Source organism: Sus scrofa, chromosome 9 (genome assembly GCF_054392235.1).
Source record: "Sus scrofa isolate SSC_HxYL_T2T_F1_AM1 chromosome 9, Sscrofa_HxYL_maternal_Yorkshire_Landrace_v2.0, whole genome shotgun sequence".
Classification (NCBI taxonomy): domain Eukaryota; kingdom Metazoa; phylum Chordata; class Mammalia; order Artiodactyla; family Suidae; genus Sus; species Sus scrofa.
This window is the reverse complement of record NC_139391.1, coordinates 139,786,665-139,792,772: the sequence shown is the minus strand read 5'-3', so window position 1 is coordinate 139,792,772 and position 6,108 is coordinate 139,786,665. Positions and strand designations below refer to the sequence as shown.

Genomic DNA, 6,108 nt, shown 5'->3' with positions numbered 1-6,108 from the left:
ACTCAGCGGAAACAGGACCGTGTGCACACACGCATGACGTGCCACCCACATGGGTCAGAACGACGCAGCCGTATTCGAGAAGCTTCAAAGGTAGGAAACCTCACCAGATACGCACAGTCAATGGCTGGATTCCCAGCCGAGGACTGCAAGCCAGTTTTCACAAGAGCACCCAGAAGTTGAAAGAGCGGATGACAGGAGAACCCAGATATTCTGAGGCGCCCCTTCGCTAATATAGAGAAGGGACTCAAAGGCCTGAAGAGGTCAGGTCAACGGCCCAGGACCCGCCCCCATCCCTGCCCTGCCCCACGGTCAAGGAGGAACACAATTCGAACCCAAGGACATGACAACCAGAGTCAGCGGACCTGGGCAGGTGTCCCAAATTAAGTAGGTACAAGCGGTTAGATCCTGGCAGGATTCTCTCTGGCTCGGTCTCATCAGCTACAGGGCTAATGCTACCCCTTGTCCCCACAGCACTGTGTAGGGACCACAAGAGCTGGCAAACGTGAAAAGAACCACGAAACATCACACGGGGTGCGGGGAGACAATGGTTGCTAGTTGATTCCTCTCCAGCCTGCGGCCCAGCCCAAATCCCTGCTCCCCACACTAGCCTGGAGGTGCGGGGGGTGGAGGGGCAGGGCTGGACTCACAGTTATGAGTCCAGCTCAGTGTCCAGCAGAGGGGCGAGCAGAGAGCATCGTGGAGGAACGCAGCTATTTTTAAAGCTCTGCGATCTGTCTAGTGCATTGCACGGTATGTGCCCCAGCCTCAGGGCTCCTACCCACGCAGAGTGGACGTCAGGCCCTGAGCTGCCAGGGAGAAGCGGGGCCAGGGCCCAGCCACCCCTGGCCCCAGCCGGGCCTTGCGTAACAGCCAGAAGGGCCTGGGACCCTGGGCTCTGCTGTGCGTGCTTCAGGTTTGCTGTCTTTTAAAGAGTACCTCAAGGAGCTCCTGGTGGTGTGGAAGGTGAAGGGTCCAGCGTTGTCACTGCTGTGGCGCGGGTTCAGTCCCTGGTCCAGGGACCTCTGCATGCCACGAGTGGGGCCAAAAAAGAAAAAAAAAAAATTAATACTAAATAGAGACTGCCTCAAGACTAAAAAGCCAAAATGGAATTGGTGGCTCCGAGATATTTCTGTTTTCTTCCCTCTTGTCTTTTTTTGTTGTAATAGAAGGACTCAAACAACCACACGGCAAAGGAAGGCTACACATACAGGGAAACTGCCTGTTGGCAAAGGGGCAGAGACCCTGAAGGGACGCCTCAGGGGAGGCAGGACACAGGGCCCTGCAGTCCCGTGTTCCAGCCAGGATTTAGGGCCAGTAGGACGGCATGTCTTTCCTGCAGCACAGCAGGTCCCAGCAGCTCCCACAGGGCCCAGCTCCAGACGAGCCTTTTGGTGGGAGACGGAGGGTCGCTGTCTGCCACCGTCACGCTACCTTCACCCCCTCCATGCTACCTTCACCCCCTCCACTCATTTCTGGGGGGCGGGGGTCCTTCAAAAGCTGTCTCCACCCGCGCACCCGAATTTATGCCAACAGTGTCCCTTCGGAAGACAGCGCACAGCTGCTCTCGGAGGGGTCTTCAGGGTCCCCCCACGCCTGCTTCCTGCACCTCGGACCTAGGTTCTTCCCTCATCCCGCGTTTCTAGCTGAGAATCAGCCGCAAGCCCATCCAGGGAGCCCCACGCCGGCGTGAGCAGGCCTCCACGGTGACTCCGTCCACTCTTGCTTTAGAGAGAGTGAAACTGAGGTCCAAGAGGCAAAGGGAGCGGGTGTGTGCCAAGGGAGCCAGAACCCAGGCCTGCCGACTCGTCTGATGCTCCCGGCCACCCGCGCCCCCACCGCCCACCGCCGAGACGCGCATCCTGCCCCTGTGCCTGTGCAGCATCAGCCCGCCGGCAGCAAGCGGCAGCCTCCGCGGCCGGGGTGGGCCCGGTGTCAGGCCTGGGATGCTGAAGCGGGAGAGTCGCAGGGGCTGGCGCACCCTGGGCCCGGCAGCCGCTGCCCTCCAAACGGGGCACAAGTCCTGAGCCCTGAGCTGCCCACAGGAAACGTCCCCTTCCCCGTCTGCAGCCACCAACCTGCCCCAACTCTCGAGACACCAAGCTGGTCCAAGAGTCCCACGCAAGGGGACCCTCCTCCCCGCCCTCCTCCTGTCCCCTCCCTGTGGCACAATAATCTGGAACGACGTGTTCCGGCAGGAGAGGCTGAGCTGGCACGAGTTTTTACCAGTGACTTGGCAAAGACCGAACCTGAGTGTCCCCCTGGGCTGCGGGGACGAGAGAGGGGCACGGCGACCAGGCTGCGGGAGAGGGCCAGCTGGCACCTGGGGAGGGTGGGAGGTGTAAGAGCAGGGCAGCCACGGCGGAGGGAAGGAACCAGCGCTTCGACGGTTACCGCCACCTCGATTCCTGACTCACCGCAAGGGCCTGTGAGCTACGCGGCCTTGGGTGGCCTTTCCCGGCTGTTAGAAAAAGCGGGGGGTGAGCATCTGCGTCAGCGCACGTCGGAGGCTCGATCGGCACGGCCTCCCCAGGTGGCCCGGGTCCTCCCGGTCTCAGCTCCCCTCCCTGACCAACATCTGGGCCCCCCTCGTAGGCAGGGGTGTCCTTCTCTTCCACCTCGTCTGCTCTACTGTTGACTCTCTGTGCTTATTAACGACCTCTCCCCGCACGAGCACCTACTTGCCCAGGAGCAGAAACTGGCCTTCGCTGGCCCCAGCTGAGACACCGCAGAGGCTGAAGACACACATGGAGAAGGGATGTACCTGCCTGCGTGTCCACGGACCCCAGCGGGGCCCTGCCTCCGCAGGAACGGACGTGGTGCAGCCAACTCCAACTCCGTGACTGCAAGGCCCCCCGGGCCCTGGCCTTTCACTCTGGGTCCCGTCAGCTGGCTTGGCTGCCCACCCCCTGAGGGTCTTGGCGCCCGCAATGTCTGACTTCAGCCACAGACGGTGAAGAAACGGTACAGACTTTGGAATCAGAAGCATCTGAGTTTCAACCTCAACCATGCCACCTACCGAGTGTGTGATCTCGGTGAAGTCACGTAATAATCACAGCGTCTTTAACCATAAAAGGGAAGTAACAGCTCCTTTATGCAGTTCTTCTGAAGAGGGATCAGATAAGCAAGGGGAGCCTTCTTAACTAGGGTCAGTCCCCCTCGCCCTGGGTGGCAGGCGGAGAGCTCCGCTGCCTGTCTCGGGCCTTCGGGCCGCGTTACAGACCCCGATCTGGGCTCCGTGCACACACGTGTCCACTCGGCCACAGCGGGCAGCCCTCGCTGGACACTGGACACGTCCTCCCACCCCTGCTGGCCTTGACCCCGTGGTCAGACGCTGTACAGCCATCTCCCGGCGTGGCTCTCTCCATCCTCAGCCCCTCCTCCCCCGCCCAGGCTCCCCGCTATTGCATCAGGCTCCCACAGGCCCGGGGCCTGGAGGCGTTCGCTGGCCGCGTCAGCCCACGAGCAGCTCCTGGGGAAGGAGCTAGCGCGAAACCCAGCCCAGTCTGCGCTTCCCTCACCAGACACTCCACGTCCCAGAAAAGCAATGCAGGACGAGGGCCTCCCACAGACAGCCGGCGAGCGCAAAAGGCACTCGCTCTCCCATACTTCAGAGGGAGGCGACGTGCCCCAAAAAGTGACCAGCCCGAGGTACAGAGCCTCTCTACACCTGCGGCTGCAGCCTTGGGGCACTCGTGCCAGGGGCCAGGGCAAGATACGCGTTAAACAATTCATAGCCCTGACCTGACCAGGAGCCAGTGGAATAAGAAGCTGCTGACCAATCAGATCCCCTGGCAGAGCGCCTCCCTCCCCGGCCTCCCGGCAGGGCCCCACCATCGGCTCCGGGGCCCCCAGCTCTGCTAACCTCCGGCGGACCCCAGCTGGAAAGGCCCCACGCTGCCTCCTGGCCCCCAGACCGCAGAGATCAAAGGTCAAGAAAGAAGTGCCAGCCTCCGTCCAGCTCCTCTCGGGGCTCTGCCTGTTCTGCTACCCGACCTTCTGACAGGCCACGCTCCATGCCATGTCAGGAGAAGCCAGGCTGCGGAGCAGGAAGGAGAGAACGGGAGGGGCCGAGCTGGGAAAAGGAGCAGGGGAGCACCAGCCCCAACCCTGGGAGCACCAGAGGCTGGAGAGACAGCTGCAGCTCGAGGCCAAGGCCAGCCTCCCCGTGCGCCGCGCCCCGGTGCGCTCCATCCAGCCAAGGGCAGGGCCGTGGAGGAGGGCGGCAGCTGCCGGGCCAGGTCTGGGGACGCGCGGCTCGGGGGAGCAGAGGCTCCTGAGCAGGGCCAGCAGCTCCATCTGGGTCCAGCCCACAGCCAGTGCTGGCCAGGCTCTAGCCGACACATCTTGAGGGACTTGGCCGGCTCCTCTCCACGTCCCCAGCTGCAGCAAAGCTGGTCTCTCCTCTTTATTCACGGTCCAGGTCCAACACCCCTGGCCGTCCCCCCGTGGGACTGCTGAGGGGCTGAGTCTCCTCAAATTCCTTGAAGGCAGAGACATCAGTCCCTTCCAAAGGGCCCTGGATTCCTCACTGGGCGAGGATCTCAGGCTCCTCAGAGCCAACTCTGAGCCTCGTCTCTGATGGGAGGGGGAGAAGGCAAAGCACTGGGGGGGAAATGCACCAGTTTCCCCGGAGGTGGGGCGGGGGCGACGCCCGCTTGCACGAGGCGCTTGCAGAAAGCTGGGATCCCAAGGTACCCCTAAAATTAGCCAAGGGCACCATCGAACTACCCAGCCCTATCCCCTTTTATCCTTAGACTCCAGATAAACCTGCCGTCAGCTCACTGCCCCCAGCCCTACCAGAATGTGGTCCAGAAGCGGGCAGGGGCCTACCTGACAGGAGAAAGAGTTCCTGGGAACGTGGACGCGCCCACAGTCTGCTCCGTGCCCCGTCTCTGTAACGCGACAGACCCCCGCATTCATCAGGCCCTCAGCGTCCTCAATCACTGTTGCTGTTACTGTGACCAGCATCAAGTGAGGCAGAGGAAAAAAGAGAAAAAACCCCTTTCTACGTCACCTGCCTGGAGATGCTTTGCCATGGCTCTCACTGGGCCAGAAATTTTCTTTTAAGTAAAGGCAATGAGGGCATAGAGGAAAAAAGCCACTTCCTTAAAAAAAAAATACCCAAACTACTGAAAGAGCCCCAAGTCCACTGCGCAGCCCAGAGTCTATCCGCGCCAGACCACAGCCCTAGGCTAAGACCCCACGAGACTAAAAGCTTCTAGAACAGGAGACGCCACAGGGACGAGAAGGCCCCATTCCCGGGCAGACTCCTGGTTCCTCTGAGGGGTCAGCATCCAGAACCTCCTGCGAGAGGCGGGGGGCCAGGGAGAGCACACCCCGCCACCCTGCCGTCTCCCACACGTCCAGGGCCCAGTCACTGGGCTGCCCTGGGCCTTCGCTGGCTACTAAGCCATTCACAGAAAAGCCAGGAGGAGGAGAAATGGAAAGAAGAGAGCGATTGTCTGGGAGACTGTGAATGGAGAGCTCTGAGGGCTGCCGCCCGAATAAGGCCGACACCCCCCACGTGAAGGGCAGGGGCGGGGGCGGGCTGGAACGGGCGATGCGCACCTGCTCACCTGGGAGGCAGGGCAGGTGCACCCTGATGGTCCTGGCTGCGCGTGGTTTCCAATAAGCAGCCTGGTGATGGTTCGCTCACAAGACCGGGACCACGTCACATCCATCGGTACCTGAGCCGCACGAAGGGGGGCTCAACACCGCCCCCGAAAGGGAGGAGGCCAAAACCCTGTCCCTCCCAGCACGACACTGCCCGTCAAGCCAGATTTCCAGAAACCCCCAACTCGAGGGAGGGCGGAGAGCAGACAAGCTCCGGACGACCACGCCACACACATCCTCCAGAAACTCAAAGCGAGGCTGGAGGAGGGCAGGGGGACAGGAGGTCCAAAGAAGGAAGAGAGGCCAGAGGACATCCCGGGGCAGAGCTAGGCAAACAGGGACCCGGGAAGACACCCCACAGCCACACGGCGCTGCCAGCCGCCGTGCGCCCGGCCTCGCCCCAAACCCAGTGTCCACGCGGCCCCGACCCCTCCTGGCGCTCACCTGCATCGGCGCCCTCATCCACGTGGTTCTGAATAATCTACCAGCATCTAA

At 61.8% G+C, this 6,108-nt stretch overlaps 1 long non-coding RNA gene across 2 annotated transcripts; it reads right to left on the bottom strand.

The window, feature by feature from the left end:
* Positions 1–891: 891 nt before the first annotated feature.
* On the bottom strand, positions 892–6,080 carry LOC146400239 (uncharacterized). Of its 2 annotated transcripts, XR_014816646.1 has the most exons (4): positions 6,058–6,071; positions 5,569–5,687; positions 4,831–4,955; positions 892–1,022 (listed from the first exon to the last, which is right to left on the bottom strand). It is a non-coding gene; the product is annotated as an uncharacterized LOC146400239 (long non-coding RNA). The 2 variants fall into 2 exon arrangements; XR_014816647.1 differs by lacking the exon at positions 892–1,022 and having other exon boundaries at positions 4,823–4,955; positions 5,577–5,687; positions 6,058–6,080.
* Between the last annotated feature and the right edge of the window lie 28 nt (positions 6,081–6,108).